At 34.7% G+C, this 22,229-nt stretch overlaps 1 long non-coding RNA gene and 1 other non-coding gene across 2 annotated transcripts; one reads left to right on the top strand and one right to left on the bottom strand.

Annotated features, from left to right (window-relative positions):
* Positions 1 to 671: 671 nt before the first annotated feature.
* LOC121205344 (small nucleolar RNA R71) lies at positions 672 to 776 on the bottom strand. The gene has a single exon (XR_005900425.1). It is a non-coding gene; the product is annotated as a small nucleolar RNA R71 (small nucleolar RNA).
* A 17,452-nt stretch (positions 777 to 18,228) lies between these two features.
* LOC107915091 (uncharacterized) lies at positions 18,229 to 19,800 on the top strand. Its single transcript, XR_001689197.2, has 2 exons — positions 18,229 to 19,126; positions 19,383 to 19,800. It is a non-coding gene; the product is annotated as an uncharacterized lncRNA (long non-coding RNA).
* Positions 19,801 to 22,229: the final 2,429 nt, after the last annotated feature.

Below are 22,229 nucleotides of genomic sequence, written 5' to 3'. Positions count from 1 at the left end.
TTATTACTTGAGCCATTTATTTTTCTTGCAAATTTATTTTATTTTAATATTTATTAATTTACTTGTTTCTCTCTCTCTTGGCAGTTTTTTTTATATAGTTTATGACTAGAAGAAACCCGTCAGGACCTTTACTCTTTGACGAAGAAATCGATCGTACAATTCGCAAAAATCAAAGAGAAATAAGGCGTAGTTTACGCTACACGGAGAACGAGTGAGAAGACGATACTCAACCCTCAAACGAAGAGATGGCCGAAAACCCATGCGATCAGCTGCCTCCTGCAATTGTAGTAATCAAAATCCTACTCCACGTACTATAACTATGCTAAACCTTCTTTAACAGGAACTGAGTCTAGTATAGTTAGACCTGCTATTGCTGCGAATAATTTTGAACTAAAACCTAGCACAATTTAGATGATACAGCAGTTTGTTCAGTTTGATGGTTTGCAGGATGAGGATCCCAACACGCATTTGGAGAATTTTCTTGAATTTTGCGATACATTCAAAATCAATGGCATTTCTGATGATGCCATTCGTCTTTGATTATTTCCCTTTTCACTGAGAAACAAAGATAAACAGTGGTTGAACTCGTTACCACGAGGGTCTATCACTACTTGGGTACAAATGACCGAGAAATTTTTACTTAAATATTTTCCGCTGGCTAAAACGGCTAAATTGTATAATTATATCTCTTCTTTTGTGCAAATGGATTTAGAAACACTTTACGATGCATGGGGGAGATACAAGGACTTACTGAGAAGGTGCCCTCACCATGCGTTACCACTTTGGCTGCAAGTTCAAACGTTCTACAATGGTGTGAATCCCTCGACAAGACAAATGATTGACGCAGCTGTTGGCGGAACCATTAACAATAAAACACCAGAAGATGCCTATGAATTCATAGAGGAGATGTCACTGAACAACTATCAGTGGCAAGTTGTAAGGACAAAGCCAACGAAAATAGCCGGCGTCTATAACATCGATTCAGTCACCATGCTCTCTAATTAGGTAGAACTTCTCAATAAAAAGATTGACGGTTTACTTGGTTCTACACAGGTACATCCAGTAATGAGGTGTGACTCAAGCGGAGGAGGTGTACATACAGAATACCAATCCTTCAATCCTACTATTGAAGAGGAACAAGTCAATTGTATGGGTAATAATAACTTTAGATCTCAAAATAACCCATACAGTAATACTTATACTGCAGGTTGGAGGGACCACCCAAATTTCTCCTAGGGTGGTCAAGGAAATCAAAAGCTACAAAATCCTCAGGGTTTTCAACAGCCACCTTACCAATAGGAGAAAAAACCAAACCTTGAATAGATGCTTTCTAAATTCATCTCGGTGTCAAAAACCCGTTTCCAAACTACCGAGGCAACACTTAAGAATTAACAAGCATCGATCCAAGGATTAAAAACTCAGATAGGCCAGCTGTCCAAACTAATCTCCGAACGACAACAAGGTAGCCTACCAAGTAATACTGAACTTAATCCAAGGGAACACCTTAATGCAATTAGCACTCAAGATAAGGAAGGATTCACTGGACCCGAGCCAGAAATATAGCAAGACAACGCGATGAACAAAGGACGAGAAGAGGTAAACAATAATGATCCTAAACAGGTAAGGATAACTCATGAACCCCGTGTGCCATATCCTAAAGCGATGACGAAAGACAGAATAAAAGAACAATTCGGTAAGTTTGTCAAACTCTTAAAGAAATTACATATTAACTTACCCTTTATTGAAGTTCTTTTGCAGATGGCCAACTCAGCAAAATTTTTAAAGGAACTTCTGAGCAATAAAAGGAAATTAGATGCTACATCACATGTGGAACTCAATGCAGTCTGCTCAGCTGTTCTAAAGAATGAGCTACCTAACAAATTGAAAGATCCAGTGAGTTTTACAATTCCTTGTTTAATTGGTAGTCTATCTGTGAATAATGCTTTAGCTGATCTAGGGCCAAGTATAAATGTTATGCCATATAAAATGTTTAAACGACTAGGTCTCGGTAAACCCAAACAGACTAGGATAAGCATACAATTGGCTGACAAAATACTTAGATTCCCTAAGGGTATTATTGAAGATGTTCTCGTTAAAATTGATAAATTTATTTACTCAGTAGACTTCGTTGTCTTAGATATGGATGAGGATAACGAGGTACCTTTAATTTTAGGATAGCCATTTTTAGCAACTGCCAGAACCATTATTAATGTAGGTACAGGAGAACTAACACTTCGTGCAGGTGACGACGCAGTAACACTCCAAGCACGCGACTCAGTCAAAACCTCTAAGACTCAAGCTAACGCTATAAAACCTGTCGATGATAAAACTAATATTCAATCGTCCTTGTAGGAACTTCCTCGAACAAGGACAACGGAGACAGTGCGCTATTGTCATGAAGAGAACAAAGATGTCCATGAAGAACAAAGACTATAGATAGAGGAGCTAGATGAATGGCGAGAACACAAACTGAGAACACATGATAAACCGAAGCTACGCAAACACAAGCCCGATACCTCTCCTAATCAACTTTAGGTCGACGATACAGTCTTACTAGATGCCGTTGATCCTCACATTGTCACTACCACACCGAATGAGGAAATCCCTCTTACGGTACTTAGTATTTTTCCATTCGGTACAATGGAGGTGAGTCATCCTAAGTTTGGCACTTTTATGGTAAACAACACCCGTTTAAAACCTTATTTTAAAATTGACAGCAGGAACAAGGAGTATGAACTCCTCAAACCACCATGATAATGAACGGAGAGGTAACTCGAGCTTAGACTATAAATAAGCGCTTCTTGGGAGGCAACCCGAGCACTAACATATTTTGATTTCTTTATTTTTATTTTCTAACACTTTGGATCCTTAACTTAATCTTTGAATTGCACAGTTTTTCAGCACAAACAGCCAAGCACACGGGCGTGCCTAAAGCCGTGGCCAAACAGGGGAAGCGACACGACCGTTCGATACGGTCGTGTTGAAGCAGGACATGATTTCCCAAAACACGGGGTGCGCTAAATCCCCACGACCGTGCGACATGGCCGTGGGTGAACTTGATAGGAACACACGGGCGTGGGAATGAAAACCAACGGCTGTACCAGGGAAAAGGCTCGATTCTGTTTCTTCGACACGGGCGTGCAACACGCCCGTGCCATTCAGTCGTGTACAACAATACACGGGCGTGCTACCATAACACACGGACGTGAGAGAAGCGAACAAAGCTAGGCACGGTCGTGCGACATAGCCGTGTGCCACACGCGCCCAAGCCACATGAGCATAGGACAGTAGCCGGGCACGACCTAAATTTAAAAATTCAAAAAACACAGGCTCACACTCAAAGCACACGGTCGTGGCACTAGGCCATGTGACCCTCCCCTATATAAACAAACCATTGTTCATCTTCTTCCCCCTTTCAAAACCCTAGCCGAAAAATTCTCCTCCCCACTTCCTAATCCTTATTCCGGCCACCATTCCCAAGATTCTCACTTCCCCAACCCTCAAACCACCCTGAAATCCATTCCCTTTGCATTAATCCCCACCTTCCCCTCTCTATACCCTCCATTTTTCCCACCACACGACTTCCTCTTCGCGTCACATGCCCGTGCGTCACCATACAACAACCCTTGGTTCACTTTCTCTACTTTATTTTTCCAATTTGTATTGCTACATTAGTATTATACATGCTTTACATAGATATTGTACTATTTTTCTTTAGACAAGTTAGGAATTTGACTTAGAATTTTCTATATTTGAATTATTTAAGCCACTAAATAGCATATACTAGTTTTGGGCCTCTTGCTTAACTACTGATGTATCGTGAATTCTATCACTGCTCATATATTTTCAGGTACATTATGTCGTCATCAAGAGGAAAGAAGGTCGCGGTCCTATCCTCAAAGAGACGTAGAGGACCGGGTTCTTCCTCGGTGCGTGCTACAGCTGAAGTTCGGCACCTGTTCTTTGAATTTCCGTGAGCTTCACAGGAGGAGCTATTCCAGATATTACGCGCACAACCCATTACCACAAATCGTTGCATCGAATGGGCTACCGTAGAGCAAGTCCAGCTCACTGACGCCATCTGCGCCCTCCTGTCCACAGACCCATTGGAACGGTTCTTCGCTATTACCAAGCCCACTTATTTAGAGCTAACTTTAGAATTATGCTCTACTTTTCATTTACAGGTGGTGATAACGAACAATGATGACCCAAGCACCATTCACTTCCGATTAGGCGGTCTAGTTCATTTGATAAGTGTCCCAGAGTTTGGAGTTGCTCTAGGACTTTACACAGATGAGTTTATGGAGGAGGAGGACATGAAAGCACTACCACGCAATATCCACATCTCCCCCTCCTTGTGCTGCAAGGCTTTAGTACCACTCTCTTCCAACTATGACCCCAGCTGCTCGAAGGCCTCAGCTCTCCCCCTTCCCTACGATATCTCTATGCCATATTTGCATACACCTTGATAGGAAGGAGAGAGAGCACCAGCGTCGTTAACACCTACGACGCCTACTATTTATGGTGCATGGCGAATGCACACGTGACTGACTTGGACTACTTCATTGCTTTCGCCATTCGCCATCAGACCGAGCGGTATAGGAAGGGTCTGATCTCCATCGGCCCCTACGTGACGCGCCTTGCTAGACACTTCGGCCTTCTCAACACCGTGGCTCAATCATCAGCACTTACCCTGATAGGTCAGATGTCCCCACAGGGCATCACGACTCTGTTACACATGAGGATGATCGAGCGCCAAAGTGGGACCGATCCTCCTCAGTACAGTCTCTCGCATTCCATTGACGAGGAGGATCTTGAGGACATCCCTGATGATGTTCCCCCACAGCATGAGGAGCCTCCTACCGTGCCACCTAGGGAACGACCAATTCATGCGGCTGCTTCATCGGCACATCTTTTCGACTGACTCGCCCATTTCGAGCAGTATTGCACTACACAGTTCAAGATGATCCACGAGCGAGATCGACGACGGGACCGACAGATGGACGACATGTAGGCCATGATGCAGCAGCTGTACCAGCACTTCCACATCGCCACTCCAGCACCACCACCTGAGGGCCCCACCGATGAGGATCATTGAATCCTCCTATTTTTTATTTTTTAGTTTTATTTTTATTTTTATTTTTATTTTTATTTTATTTTATTTTTATTTTGAAAGGCATATCTATATTAGTAAATTTTATTTTTATTTATCCATTTTCTGGTATTTCTAACAAGTAATTCTGCTACGCTCTCTTCCACACAAACTCTTAATAAGCTCTTCATGATTCTACAGCTTGCAAGCAAAGCTGCTAGGAATATTTTACAGAATGAGGAAACAAAAGGGAAACAATACCTCACGAGTGCCATGTTCAACGACCCAATTTCTTCATCTAGCCAAGAACAACGGTAGCCATCACTTTCCCCGAACACTCCATCCTCAGAATCAAGCTCCACATCCATATAACAGGGAGTTTCACCTCTTTTCCTCTTACGATTTTCTTTATTTTGAATAATATATCTTTGTACATTGAGGGAAATGTACATCTTAAGTGTGGGGGGGTGAACATGAAATCTAATTTTTTGCATTATTCTCAAATCCCTGAAGTTGATCTTGTGCTTAAGTGATTTTCTCATAATCTTAATCGAATAAATTCTGATTGATCTATAATTATTGTTGGTATGTCATGAATTAGACCATGGGAATTATGGATGATTATTTGATTATAGGACATTAAAGAATCGAGCATGATAAGTTGATATTTTGAGAACTAAAATTTTTAGATTATTTTCCTAAATTGAGGTATTATCTTGAAATCTTAAAGTATACATGAATGACATCAAAAACCCAAATTTTTGGTGAGATTTTTGAGCCTTTTGAGCATATAGTTTTCTTTCTTGCTCACTTCTTTTGTGGTTTGAGTGTGTCAACATTGAACTGTTATTCTAGAACTTGTTTTGATTATACATATCGAGATCACACGTATGATTTGATATACTGAGATGATAAAGACACTTAGGATTTAACTCATTTACTCCATAAAAAGACTTCCCACATAGTTAAACCCTTGGTGAAACCCCTTGAGCCTACTAACCCTTTTTCATTGATTAACCGTCATCATTAACCCATTAACCCATTAACCCATTATTGTTGAAATCCTCCTACTAAATTTGACCCTTTTTATCGAGATTGAATTTAATATTGTTACCTCGTTATGTTCACAATTTTTTGTTACTGAATCATGAAGTATGATTTCTATATTGTATCGACTTAATTTGAAGTATGATTTATATATTGTATCGACTTGATTTGCTCTTAAAAAAAAACTCAGTATTATATTGTAATTCTCAGCAAGCTAAAGTTGCCATGAACTCATGTAAACTAGTTCTAGATATTTGTTTGTGATTCAGTAATTAAGTTTTTGATTGTGGGGTAATATATTGAAATTATCTCGATTCTAACCTTTGTCTCTTCAGCTTGTATCCATACCTATAACCTAAACCCCGTTACAACAATGCAAAGACCTTTTGATTAGTGTATCATGTAACACCCCTTACTCGTACCCGAGCCGGGATAAGGTACGAGGCGTTACCAGACAAACATACAAACATTAAACTAAAATACGAGCCATAAAATTTCATTCATATTTCAAAACGTTCATTCACTTACACATAGACCCTTATTTGAGTCTACGAAGCCTAAAACATACTTTAGAAAGGGTTCGGGACTAAACCGAGAACTTACAAAAATCTTGGAAATTTCATGCTTTAAGGCTCCACGCGCCCGTGTCCTAAAGTCGTGTTCCATACATGGCTGAGACACATGGTCGTGTCTCTCCCTGTGTGGAATATACCTAGGCTATTTTCCAAGTTTTGGTCAACTTTAATCTCTTACACACTTATACAAAATCAAAAGCATATAACATGGTATTCATTTAATGATTAAATATTCTCAATTAAACCACAAACATAGCATTTGTATGTCATCATACATGTGTATCTCATACTCATTTTACCTTGTTTATTATAGTACCACTTATACATTTATACCAAGATTATCATCTTACCAAATATCTTTAGCTTAATCATCAAGCATTCATATTTAAAACTAGATCATATCTTTATAAAATACCACAATTTCGATGCGCAAAATAACATGTTTGCCTGAAACATTTCAATTCAACTCCATACCCAACAAGAATTACATTGAGACTAGTCATATATATATATAAATGTCATGATACATATCATTCTCTTTCTGTTTTCTTATAAACACATATCATTTATTTCATTATATCAATATTTCATATACCATAGTTTCCATGTATTCCACATATATTTATTTTCCTCCTCCTCCTCTCCATTCCACATCCTTAATGTATATAGCATTCTTGTAAGTATGATTTCACAATTTACTAATAAATGCTCACATCAAATTGTCTACACGAGTCATAGTCACTTATTTATAATTCGAGCTACAGAGCTCCAAATTAAGATCCCGAAATTTATCCTTAAACTAGACTCACATATCTTTCCACCATAAAATTTTCATAATTTTTGGTTTAGTAAATTAGTACATTTTATTCATTAAAATTTCCCCTATTTAACATTCTGACAGTTCTGACCTCTCTTCACTAAAAATTAATTAGCTCACAATACAGAAATAGGATAATGTTCTTGTTGATTTATATTGAAAATAGACTCCTTAGGGATTTTAAAAATATAAGTTTAAGCCTCTAATTATTTTTATCCAAATTTTTGTGATTTTCCAAAGTCAGAACAGGGGATCACGTAATCATTCTAAACCAGTCTCACAAAAACATAAATATCTCAAAATATAGAACTCATTTTCTTGCTCTGTTTCTTTTATATGAAAATATACTCATTAAGATTTAATTTTATATCTTATTCAGTCTCTGATTAAATTTCTACTATTTTTGGTGATTTTTGAAAATCACATCACTGCTATTGTCCAAAATAGTTTTATTGCTAATTCACTCTTTCACACTTTCTTTGTATTAACCTCATTTTAACATACATATCACAAATCATTTTCACCACATGTCATACATCACAAGTATAGGCCCATGATCACTAGGTCACCATAAAATCATCCTCATGTATAACTTACTTGTTTATAACCTTACCACATCCTGGTCACTTAATGAACACATCATTCACATAACCAAGTTCATGCACTTATTCATCACAAAACTCACAAAGCAATACATAGAGAGTCTCCCGTTGAACACTTCGGATCAATCCTCGATACTTGGTGGTTTCAGCACATAGCTCCACCCATCATATAGTTCGGCTCTCTTGTACACATGGTGAACACTCAGTACCACCCATGTGACCTAGCCAATTTATCTCGTAGCTCTCTTGTCTACATGGTGTCCTTCACCTGGAACCACGCATGCGACCTAGCTACATATATCCCGTAGCTCTCTTGTCTACATGGTGTACACATAGTATCACCCATGCGACCTAGCTACATCATAATGTCTTGTAGCTCTCTTGTACACTTGATGTGCACTCAACACCATACATGTGACCTAGCTACACACTATCTGTATCATCCAATCTTTCCGAAGGTTCAACTGGGATTTCTCTCTCTTTTCCAACAATTTCACCAATCAAGTAATTATCCACAAACATATTTCCAATATTATTATAAAATATCATAATACAAGTACTATTAATGTATTACTTACATATAAACTTACATCTCATTTAATATCAAGGCAATAACATTAAATTACACATTGCCTTATTAAAAATCATATGAACTTACAATTTCCCATAATATCCATAATCATAGAAATCACTTTTATATATGATAATTCAATGCACTTCATGTACCATAGACATATTTTTAAATCAATTCATAAACTTGGCACCATAATCATTTAATTTAACATAATTCAATTAATTCACTAAATTTAACTTTCAAATATAAATTACAGCATTATTGATGTATTATTATCAAACCAACATACATGCTTTCAACACCTCGGAAATTATAATAAATATATCAAATTTACATTGAAACATGCATAAATTAATACTTATTATACATATGAACTTACCTCGATACTAAAATGATCATTTTACCAACTTTCCCAATTTTCGATTTTTCTCTCATTCTAGGTTCAAATCTCATTTTTTGGGATCTAAAACATCATATTTTACTTATTTAATTAATTTACTATTCAAAACAGTCCTTAACTCAAACTTTGGAAAAATTACAATTTTGCCCCTAATTTTTGCATATTTACACTTTTGCCCCTAGGCTCGGGAATTAAACTTCATCCCTTATTCTTATGTTTTGTGACATGCTGATCACTTTTCACTTCTATGGCAACATCAAATTCTCACTCTAACATATACTTATGACTATTAGGTATTTTTACCGATTAAGTCCTTTTACTCGTTTTCACTCAAAACCGAGTAGCACAAGTTGTCTAACATAATTTAAAACCTCATATTCTATTATAAAATAGAAAAATAAACACATTTCACCTATGGGTATTTTTCCAAATATGAACCCTAGATTAAATTATTGCTAGAATAAGCTTAATCAAATTACCGAGATTCTAAAAACGTAAAGAACTTGAAAAACGGGGTTAGAACGGACTTACTATTGAGCTTGGAAAGCTTGAAAACCCTAGCCATGGCTTCCCCCATGCTAATTTTGGCCTCCATGAAAAAGATGAGTTAATTTTGGCTTTATTTTCCCTTTTTATTTCTTTTAATTACCAAATGACCAAAATGCCCTTCCTTACTAAACTTTCGAAAATTCCATCCATGTCCAATTTTTTTCCATCACTTAGAAATTGGTAAAATTGCTATTTAAGACCTTCTAATTAATATTTCAAAGCAATTTCATACTAGAAACTTCTAGAATGCAAGTTTTGCAACTTATTCAATTTAGTCCCTAACTTCAAATTGAGCACTTTATGCATAGAATTTCTTCACGAAATTTTTACACAATCATGCAATCATATCATAGACCTAAAAATAATCATAAAATAATTATTTATATCTTGAATTTTGTGGTCTCGAAACCTTTGTTCCAACTAGACCCAATTTTAGGCTATTACAACTCTCTCACCCTTTAGAGATTTTCGTCCTCGAAAATCTTACCGGAGTGAAGTTTAGTACCTTTCTCATAATTTCCAGCATTACTAACTAATTTTTTTCAAGACGATACTTTCAGAAACACTCTATCATCAATTTGAATCCCAAGATAACTCAGTCAACTCTGATATTTCTCTAACTCTGTCCTTCACTTGTCAACCATTCTCAGTCTCTGGTCATATCTATAATTATTTTATCATTGAACTCTTTGATTCCACACTTAGGAACTTAGTCAACATGATTCTCATGAATTTCCGTTATATACACCTCGTCGGTAAGGGGGTGAGGTCGTACAGTCTCTAACTCGATTCTGACATATATCTATATGACACATTTTTTTCATTATCCACATATGTCATTATAATCATACTATCCACTTCAAACAATTTATTATTCATATCTGCCTTACATAAAATTTCCAATTATCTCATTTCAAACAAGTGCACTCACTCATACATTCTATGAATTTTGAATAACTTTAGTCATCACATTTACTAATTGATTTAGTCAAGCATGCAACAACATATGTAGGCCAAACAAATATGAATAAATATATCACTATATAAACTTTCATCTCAAATATTATCACATATACATACATCACGAATTCTTATTCATACCTTCCCGAGTTTAACACATCATAGCTACATTTTATTAAATACTTCAATATTACTATTAAATGGTCAGATGTAGCTCGGTTGGAGAATACTTCATTTTAAACAAAATGGTCCTCATTAGTGTCGGGAGACATCACACTATCACATATTTGTGGCATGTATAACTAAACTCTCACACTTGCTATGTTAGTCCGAGAATCGACTAAACCTGCTCTGATACCACTAAATGTAACACCTCTTACCCGTACCCAAGGCTGGGATAAAGTACGAGGCGTTACCGGACAAACATACAAACATGAAATAAAATACGGGCCATAAAATTTCATTCATATTTCAAAACGTTCATTCACTTACACATAGTCCCTTATTTGAGTCTACGAAGCCCAAAACATACTTTAGAAAGGGTTTGGGACTAAACCGAGAATTTACAAAAATCTTGGAAATTTCATGCTTTAAGGCTCCACACGCCCGTGTCCTAAAGTCGTGTTCCATATACGGCTGAGACACATGGTCGTGTCTCTGCCTGTGTGGAATATACCTAGGCTATTTTCCAAGCTTTGGTCAACCTTAATCTCTTACACACTTATACAAAATCAAAAGCATATTACATTGTATTCATTTAATGATTAAATATTCTCAATTAAACCACAAACATAGCATTTGTATGTCATCATACATGTGTATCTCATACTCATTTTACCTTGTTTATTATAGTACCACTTATACATTTATACCAAGATTATCATCTTACCAAATATCTTCAGCTTAATCATCAAGCATTCATATTTAAAACTAGATCATATCTTTATAAAATACCACAATTCCGATGCGCAAAATAACATGTTTGCCTGAAACATTTCAATTCAACTCAATACCCAACAAGCATTACATTGAGACTAGTCATATATATATATGTCATGGTACATATCATTCTCTTTCTGTTTTCTTATAAACACATATCATTTATTTCATTATATCAATATTTCATATACCATAGTTTCCATGTATTCCACATATATTTATTTTCCTCCTCCTCCTCTCCATTCCACATCCTTAATGTATATAGCATTCTTGTAAGTACGATTTCACAATTTACTAATAAATGCTCACATCAAACTGTCTACACGAGTCATAATCACTTACTTATTTATAATTCGGGCTACAGAGTCCAAATTAAGATCTGTAAATTTAGCCTAAAACTAGACTCACATATCTTTCCACCATAAAATTTTCATAATTTTTGGTTTTAGCAAATTAGTATAGTTTATTCATTAATATTTCCCCTGTTTCACATTCTGACAGTTCTGACCTCTCTTCACTAAAAATTAATTATCTCACAATACAGAAATAGGATAATGTTCTTGTTAATTTTTATTGAAAATAGACTCATTGGGGATTTTAAAAATATAAGTTTAAGCCTCTAATTATTTTTATCCAAATTTTTGTGATTTTCCAAAGTCAGAACAGGGGATCACGTAATCATTCTAAATTAGTCTCACAAAAACATAAATATCTCAAAATATAGAACTCATTTTCTTACTTTGTTTCTTTTATATGAAAATAGACACATTAATCTTTAATTTTATGTCTCATTCAATCTCTGATTCAATTTCTGCTATATTTGCTGATTTTTCAAAATCACGTCACTGCAACTATCCAAAACAGTTTTATTGCTAATTCACTCTTTCACACTTTCTTTGTATTAACCTCATTTTAACATACATATCACAAATCATTTTCACCACATTTCATACATTTCACTCTTGTACACATGGAGAACACTCAGTACCACCCATGTGACCTAGCCAATTTATCTCGTAGCTCTCTTGTCTACATGGTGTCCTTCACCTGGAACCACACATGCGACCTAGCTACATATATCCCGTAGCTCTCTTGTCTACATGGTGTACACATAGTATCACCCATGCAACCTAGCTACATCATAATGTCTTGTATCTCTCTTGTACACATGATGTGCACTCCGCACCATACATGTGACCTAGCTACACACTATGTGTATCATCCAATCTTTCCGAAGGTTCATCTGGGATTTCTCTCTCTTTTCCAACAATTTCACCAATCAAGTAATTATCCACAAACATATTTCCAATATTATTATAAAATATCATAATACAAGTAATATTGATGTATTACTTACATATAAACTTACATCTCATTTAATATCAATGCAATAACATTAAATTACACATTGCCTTATTAAAAATCATATGAACTTACAATTTCCCATAATATCCATAATCATAGAAATCACATTTATGTATGATAATTCAATGCACTTCATGCACCATAGACATATTTTTAAATCAATTCATAAGCTTGGCACCATAATCATTTAATTTAACATAATTCAATTAATTCACTAAATTTAACTTTCAAATATAAATTACAGCATTATTGTTGTATTATTATCATACCAACTTACATACTTTCAACACCTCGGAAATTATAATAAATATATCAAATTTACATTGAAACATGCATAAATTAATGCTTATTATACATATGAACTTACCTCGATACTAAAACGATCATTTTACCAACTTTCCTAATTTTCGATTTTTCTCTCATTCTAGGTTCAAATCTCATTTTTTGGGATCTAAATCATCATATTTTACTTATTTAATTAATTTACTATTCAAAATAGTCCTTAACTCAAAATTTGGAAAAATTACAATTTTACCCCTAAATTTTTGCATATTTACACTTTTGCCCCTAGGCTCGAGAATTAAACTTCATCCCTTATTCTTATGTTTCATGACATGCTGATCACTTTTCACTTCTATGGCAACATTAAATTCTCACTCTAACATATACTTATGACTATTAGGTATTTTTACCAATTAAGCCCTTTTACTCGTTTTCACTCAAAACCGAGTAGCACAAGTTGTCTAACATAATTTAAAACCTCATATTCTATTATAAAAAAGCAAAATAAACACATTTCACCTATGGGTATTTTTCCAAATATGAACCCTAGCTTTAATTATTGCTAGAATAAGCTTAATCAAATTACCGGGATTCTAAAAACGTAAAGAACTTGAAAAACGGGGTTAGAACGGACTTACTATTGAGCTTGGAAAGCTTGAAAACCCTAGCCATGGCTTCCCCCATGCTAATTTCAGCCTCCATGAAAAAGATGAGTCAATTTTGGCTTTATTTTCCCTTTTTATTTCTTTTAATTATCAAATGACCAAAATGCCCTTCCTTACTAAACTTTCAAAAATTCCATCCATGTCCAATTTTTGTCGATCACTTAGAAATTGGTAAAATTGATATTTAAGACCTCCTAATAAATATTTCAAAGCAATTTCATACTAGAAACTTCTAGAATGCAAGTTTTGCAACTTATTCAATTTAGTCCCTAACTTCAAATTGAGCACTTTATGCATAGAATTTCTTCACAAAATTTTCACACAATCATGAAATCATATCATAGACCTCAAAATAATCATAAAATAATTATTTCTATCTTGGATTTTGTGGTCCCGAAACCTCTGTTCCAACTAGACCCAATTTTGGGCTATTACATATCATATCATTTACAAGTGGTGGAGATTTGATTTTCATGCAAGCCTATGGTAATAACTTTTCATGTTAGACAATCGAGTGCTTAATATTGAACCTTAAACACTTTGAGTGATTTGACTGAATCTTTAGTGAGGATGTCATCTCTTGTATATTTAGGACTAAAGTTAATTACTTGAAGGAAAGAGATTACCTATAATTTTGTTGTCAAAGTATTCGATTTAGATTGTTTGAGGCTTTTAATGCCCTTATAGTTGAATTCTCACTGTATGATTTTCTGTGGAATAACTTGTGACATTATCAATACTGATTATGTGATTGAAAGGAATGAATTCTAGTAGTAAATGAGAATTTTTCTTGAGGACAAGGAAATGCTTAAGTGTGGGGGTATTTGATAAACGCCAAATTATACATACCTACACGCCAAATACTTAGCATATTTATGGATGTTTATTACTAGATTTGTGGATTTTGGTGCTCTTAATTCGGTTATTTCATGTTTTGTACTCAAGAAAGCACCAAGAGTCGAAAGGATCCAAAAACGAGCTAAAAAGGGACAAAATGGACCAATCAAGAAGATGACACGGCCTAAGCCTTGCCACACGGGCATCTCACACGCTCGTGGACTTCGGGGGTGTCGACCAAGGTTTTCACGATTCACACGGCCTGGCCATTGAGCCTACACAGCAGTGTGCAATTCAAACGGATCGAACACGGCTTGGCAATCACGTTACATGGCCGTGGCACACGGGCGTGTCCCTTTTTCAAAGAGTTGTATTTTACACGGAAAAAGGTACTTAGGAAGGAAGAAAGCCAATCCAAAGCCTATATAAACACCCTAAGTGTGATCTAAATGGAGGCCACTCTTTCCAAAACTTTTCTGGAATACAGTACCACACGCCGAGAATTACTTGAAGGAAGCCAGACGATCCATCTCAAAAGCTGGAGCTACTCCAAGACTGAAGATCTCTCTTAGAATTCCTTCAAGGGTTTTAGAGTTTTCTTTATGTTTTTTTATTTTCATACTTTTGAGATGTACTCTTATTTTATTATGAACTAAACCCCTTAGATACCTAAGGGGGATAAAACCTATGATGGATCTTGTTATTATTATCTGAACTGTATGATAAATACTTGATTTGTTCTTAATTATGTGTTCTTAATGCTTGAGTTAATATTTCGGGTATTAATTCATGATTTGATGTGCTTATGCAGAGGAGGAATAGACCCTGCCTAAGAGTAGATTTGGCATAATTAAGCGGAGTTGATCGAACGCCTAGAAATAGGGTTGCGAGATTTTGCTAGATTAGGGTGAAACCTAATAAGGGGATCCATAGATCGAGTTAATGCAACCCTAGAGTGTTAATTAGAGAAAAGTCTCGGTTATTCAATCTAGGGATTAGACGTTATTAGTCTTGAATAGGGATAATAACTTAACTTAGGGATCTCTACGGAACAAGTCAAGTGAATAAATCGTCCGGTTCAGAGTTAGATAACAAGTGAAATCTAAGTGGATTCCTCCTTGGGTGTCGTCTTTATCAATTGCTTTTCTTCAAGTCTTTTTCCAAATTTTCTCTTTGCTTTAATTAAATCAGTTAATTAGTTTAAATAATTAGTTTAATAAACAAACCCTTTTATTCTTAGGCTAGATAATAAAAAGATAGTTATTACTAGTACTTTTAGTTCCCTTGGGTACGATATCTCGGTCTTGCCATTACTATACTATTGTTCGATAGGTGCGCTTGCCTTTTTGTCGTGATAATAGTTAGTCTAGGTTTGATCTTCATTATAAATATTTATTACTTGTTACGAATCACGCGATCAAAATCTTTAACTGAAATAGAAATTCATACATGGGCTTTGAAGAACATGAAGAATGATCACAAAAATGTAAAAATTACTAAAAACTGGGTCAAAATGGACTTACAATTGCTTCCTCAAAGTGCCAAATTATTTTGATTATTCAAACCCTATTTCCATGGTAATATTCGGCCAAAAAAAATGATGAACATGGAAAACCATTTCATGCTTTATTTTTATTTAATATATCATTTATACACTTTTTTACCATTTTAGCCTTGTTAATAAAGCATTAATTTCCATCCATTAATGTCCATAATTGTCCATACCATATAACAATGGTCTAATTGCATCTTAAAGACCTCGTATTTAACAAGACAAATCAATTAGGCACTTAAGCAAATAGAAAGCTACTTTTGCATTCACTATGATTAAGTCCTTTTTCATAATTAAGCACAGAAACAGACAAATTAAATCACAGAAATTTCGCAGATATAAATTCACATATCGCAGACGCAGAAAATAATATTAAAATATTTTTCAGACTCAGATTTGTGGTCCCGAAACCACTATTCTGACTAGGGTCAAAACCAGACTGTTACAAAGCATCTTAATTATCACTTAATTTTTTGAACAATAATTATTACTGAATTAATATTAGAGTTATATACCAATTAAAATTTAAGGTTAGCTTTATAAATAGCATTCCATAGTTAGACATGTTCAATCAAGTAGTATCCAAAAAGAATATTAATAAATAAATGAAGATTGTTAGCATTAATCAAGTAGCATTGAATCATATTCGAACAACAATGATAACGGTGAGGTAATATAATATTATAGGTTATTTATATCTATGAAGTAAGCTCCTTTAAGACCATTTCTCTTTTTATATATTAATTATTTGTTTGGTGCAGGTAAAAAAATATTTTGTGAGTTTTTTTATAGGAAAGTTAAATTTTCACAATCATTTTTAATTACAATTATTACTTTTTTTATTAATTTAGGGTAAATATATTTTCTATTTATCATGAACTATTATAATCGTTGCATGTTGTTTTCCTTAATTTATAATTTTGTTTCAAATTAAAATTAAAATTTACTTTATTATATTGACCTAAATCAGCATACTATTTTAAAATTAAGATAAATTATCTTTATCAATGATAAATTACAATACTTCAAAATAAATTATTTAAATATTAACTAAAAATTAAATACGCAAATTTACATGCAACACATATAACATTAAAAACTAATAGATTTTAAATATCGGGAAGGATCAATTCACCTTACCTTACTCAATTTCATTGGTTACCTTCTATAAAGTTTGGAAGAGATAGGTCTCCAAATCAAATCAAATTCGATTACTTTTAGAATTGTTATTTAATATATTAGTGGTTGAGTTTTTTTTTTAAATTTTAAACGAGATTAAGTGATTGTTATGTATTTCATTTATTTTCTAAAATATCAATTAAAAATTATTCATTCCATTTATAAAATTAAAAACTCCATCATTAGTGAACTAAAAAATAATTAATGTTTCTTTTTTGAATAAATAATAATCAATGTTTTCAAACTTTTTAAAAAAATAGATAATTTATTTTTTAAATACCAAGTACATGACAATGAAAACTGAATTAACAGGAAAAAGGGCAATTCAAATTTCAGAGAAAAGGCAAATACATAATTTATATCATTGTTGTTTTAAAGCATGCAATACTGATAATACCTTAGAAAAAGTTGTACAATATAATGTGTAAAGATAAGATAGGACAAGAAGAAAAATTGGGCAGGGACTTCTTCCCCAACTAACAGATAGAAAATTTTGATAATTCAATTGGCGGATGAAAGATGGTGTCATTATTGGTATAGTTGGAGATCAATTATTGATATAAATCCCATGATGAAATTAAGTACGATAAATTATTTCAATCAAACACAATCGCATGAACCGGCTTTATTTCTTGCCCTTTTCTTTTCTCTATTAGTTTTTTAGTAAGTTTGAATAACCCAAAAAGGAAAAGTTCATTGCTCGCTTGGATTTTGTTCTACATGATTTTCGTTTTCCACATTATGGTATGAATTTTTTTTTTGAAAATATCATCTGTATCTTTTATTCATAAAAGCAAAACCCAAAATCAAGCCCAAATCAGGCAAAAACATAAGAGCAAACATTAACAATCGGTCAACCTAGAAACAGGCCCAAAACCAAATAGAAAGAAAATGAAAAAAAAAAATTAAAACAACCCAAACACAAATATCTAGCTTGCAGAAGGGGATGCTCTAGAGACATTGTCAACCAACTGTTATCCATTAAAAACCCCTCTCCTCAAAAGCAACAAAGCACCTGGGAAGCCACATAGACTTCATCATTACTCTTCATTAATTTTCAATAGCATCCATCACTTCCCACAGAAAATATCTTTGAAAAACACCACACTCCCTAACTCTTCAAACCCCTTTCCAAAACTTTCCTTCAGCAATCCAAATGGTTCATTCCCTCATGGGAACAGTCCAAATTCGACCGGCGACCACCGCGTCCTCTGCACCAGAAATAACCATATTCAACAGTTAAGTTGTCTCTCTCTTTTGGAGTCCCTCTTTAGCTATGAGATGAGCAACCTTGTTAGATTTTCTATGAATAAACCGAGAAACGCAGAATTCAAAACCTAAACTCAATTGCTTTGAATCTTTTATAAAAACTTCAATTTCTGGTCTACCTTCTTTCTCCTCTTACAGTTTTCGAATCACCAAAAGGGAGTCACCTTTAATCTGAACCTCCCTCAGCCCGAGATACAACCCAAGATTGAGCGCTTGAAAACACGCCATCATTTCTGCTGCAAAAATAGATGGTTTATTCACATGCATAACTGTTTTTGAACAAATCAACTCTGCTTTTTCATTTCGTACCACTAACCCGGAGCATGACTCATTTCTTTACTTGTTGAACACTTCATCAAAATTGATTTTTAACCTCAGACCATTTGGAGCGACCCATCTACCCATATGAAATCATCTTGCTGGTATGTTCGTATTCAACCCATCCAGTTCTTTTAGGTAGTTACTTACAAAATCTGAAATTTGAGAACCCTGTTTTTTTTCTCCTTTATGAATGAATCTGTTTCTTGATGTCCAAATTGCCCACAAAGCACATGCTATCATCCTGTACTTGGCCAGAAATTTTGACAAAAATGTTTTTAAACCATTCTTTGAAATCTGTATTTTCCTCAGTAATAGGCCAGGTAACACCTAACTTGTCCCATGTCTTCTTCACTATAGGACACTCCCTGAACAAATGCTCTCTCATTTTCGCTCCTTTCTGACACCTTCGACAAGTTGCGGATCCCAGTCATCTTCTAAAATGCAGATTATAGAAAGTAGGAAAATAGTTACAAGATAACCTCTAGTTTGTAATTTTAATTTTTAGGGGTAGATCTAAGATCTACAATCTTTTGTAAAATTGTCTGTAGTTATATTGTATTTGATTCTGTCTATCATGTAAAAGAAATTTTGCCCGCTATGAATTGTATACTCCCCCGTTGGCTCACCGCGCCAGATTAAATGGTCCTTATGTGGGCTCATAGACAAAGGAATGCATAAGATCCTCTCCGCATCCTTCTCCAAAAATGTATTATAGATTAGTTCAGTTTTCCATTTTCTTGTATTGGCATCAATTAAATTTGCAACTATTGATATATTAGAATTAGCATTCAAGTTCTGAACTCTGAAATCATCACTTCCAGGAACACATCTATCACCCTAGATAGAGACATTCTTCCTATTGCCAATTCTCCAGCCCAAACCTTTCAGAATGAGCCCTTTTGCAGTCCATAAACTCTACCATGTAAGAGAAGGTAAATTTCCTAACCTAGAGTTTAAAAAATCTAAATCCTTAAAATATTTGGCCTTCAAAGTATGCGCTAGTAACGAACTAGGATTACATAACAAACGCCAATCCTATTTGGCCAATAATGTAATATTAAAAAAATCCAAATTACAAGACCCCATACCGCCCTCTTCTTGAAGCGCACATAACGACTTCTAGTCAAATCAGTGCATTCCTCTCTTCCCTTTTTTTTCCACCAAAAGGCCCTTATTAGATTTTCCATCTCCACATAAAAAGTTTTTGGCAAAAGAAAGCAAGACATCGTGTATGTAGGAATTGCTTGTAAAACAACTTTTATAAATACCTCTTTGCCACCTTGTGAGATATGCCTTATACTCCAACTATTAATCTTCTACTTCAATCATTCCTTAAAGGTTTGGAAAGCCATTTTCCTTCTTCAACCCACCATATTTGGTAACCCTAAATATTTCTTTGGATTAGTCGAACAATGAACATTAAGTACCTAGAAAGCCAAGTTCTTATCCTAATCATTCATATTCGAACTAAAAAAATCGTGGATTTTTTAAAATTTACACATTGGCCCAAGCAAGATTCATATTCTCTTAGAATATCTCTAATCACATTAATCCCCCTATCTGAAACCTCTCTAAACAGTATACAATCATTCGCAAACATGAGGTGGGTTAATGGTGGGGAAGATCTACATACCTTTTCTCCTAAGATTTTTCTTTCTTGGCTTGCAAGTCTCATCAGAGTAGATAAACCCTCTCTACAGAACAAAAATAAGTAAGGGCTTAAAGGATCCCCTTAACGCAGCCCTCACGATGGATTGAAACTAAGACTTTCTTCATCATTAAGTAAAATTGAATAATTGACCGAACTAATACAGTAAAGTATAAAATCAAGAAATGGATCGACAAAGCCCAATTTTGACATCATACCTTTAAGAAAAGGCAATTCCACTCGATCATAGGCCTTGCTCATATCTAGCTTTAGAGCCATAAATCCTTTTTGCCCTGATCTTTCATTCTTGAAAGAGTGAAGTACCTCATACGCCAACAAGAAATTGTCAATTATAATTCTACCCGACACAAAAGTACTTTGAGAGTCATCAATACAAATATCCAGTACCTTTTGTAAACGGTTAGCAACTGACTTGGCAATAATCTTATAGATAACCATACAGAGGCTAATAGGATAAAAAATTTTCAAATTGAGGGGATTTGCAATTTTTGGAATTAAAACTGAGTTTTGTTGATTTCTTCCAAAGATTTGCCATTATTCAAAATATCCAAATAGAAAGCACTAGTATCTTTACCAATAATATGCCAATACTTTTGATAAAATACTGTCGAAAAATCATCTGGACCTGAAGCCTTTGTAGGACCCATTCCTTTTAACGCCTCAACAATTTCCTCCTCTGTGTAAGTAGCCATCAAACTTTGATTTATGCTGTCAGAAATATAACACGGTACCCTGATAGAATGTGATCCAAATTGCCAATTCCTCTAGAAGCGAAAAGGTTTGAGAAATATTCACCAGCAATATTCCCAGTTTTGATACAATTAGTAGCTAAAGAACCATCATTCCTTTGTAATCCTCAAATACAATTAGTACGCCGTCTCTAAGAAGCAAACTTATAAGTGTTCTTATCACCCATTTCAACCAATTCACTCTGGCTCGTTGCTTCCAATATCTTTCTTTCTTATCCATCTCCATATTCAGGTGTACTATGACATCAACAAGTTCAACCAAAAATTCTTTCGATCGCTCAGAACAATTTAATTCCTCTAATCTCCTTGTTAATCTTTTAACATCTTGACCTCGTTTGTGTTTAATCTTGCCCGCCCAACATTTTAAGCCATTAGCAAGAGTTAAAATACGATTTTGAAAAGAACCCAAACTGCCCTTCCATAGCTTTCTTATCTCTTCCTCATAGGACTCCTCCAAAACCCACCACACTTCAAAATGAAACATTCTAGATCTTTTACCCATTCCTCCAACCTTTGTCTCAATAAGCAATAGATAGTGATCCGAGAAAGAATGAGGAAGATGCCTCAATGAATAAGTTGGAAAGAGTTGAATCCATGCGTCAGTGGCAACACTTTTGTTAATTCTTTCTCTTATGATATTTTCCAATATTCTACCCCTTTCCCAAGTAAAACATGTCCCAGAATACCTTATGTCCTCTAAATGATAACCCTCCAAAGTTCTACGAAAAGACTCCATTCTAGCCTCATCCCTTAAAATCCCTCCATGTTTCTCATTCTTAAAGAGAA

The sequence above is a fragment of the Gossypium hirsutum genome, chromosome A08 (genome assembly GCF_007990345.1).
Source record: "Gossypium hirsutum isolate 1008001.06 chromosome A08, Gossypium_hirsutum_v2.1, whole genome shotgun sequence".
Taxonomy (NCBI): domain Eukaryota; kingdom Viridiplantae; phylum Streptophyta; class Magnoliopsida; order Malvales; family Malvaceae; genus Gossypium; species Gossypium hirsutum.
This window is presented reverse-complemented; position numbering and strand designations above follow the sequence as displayed.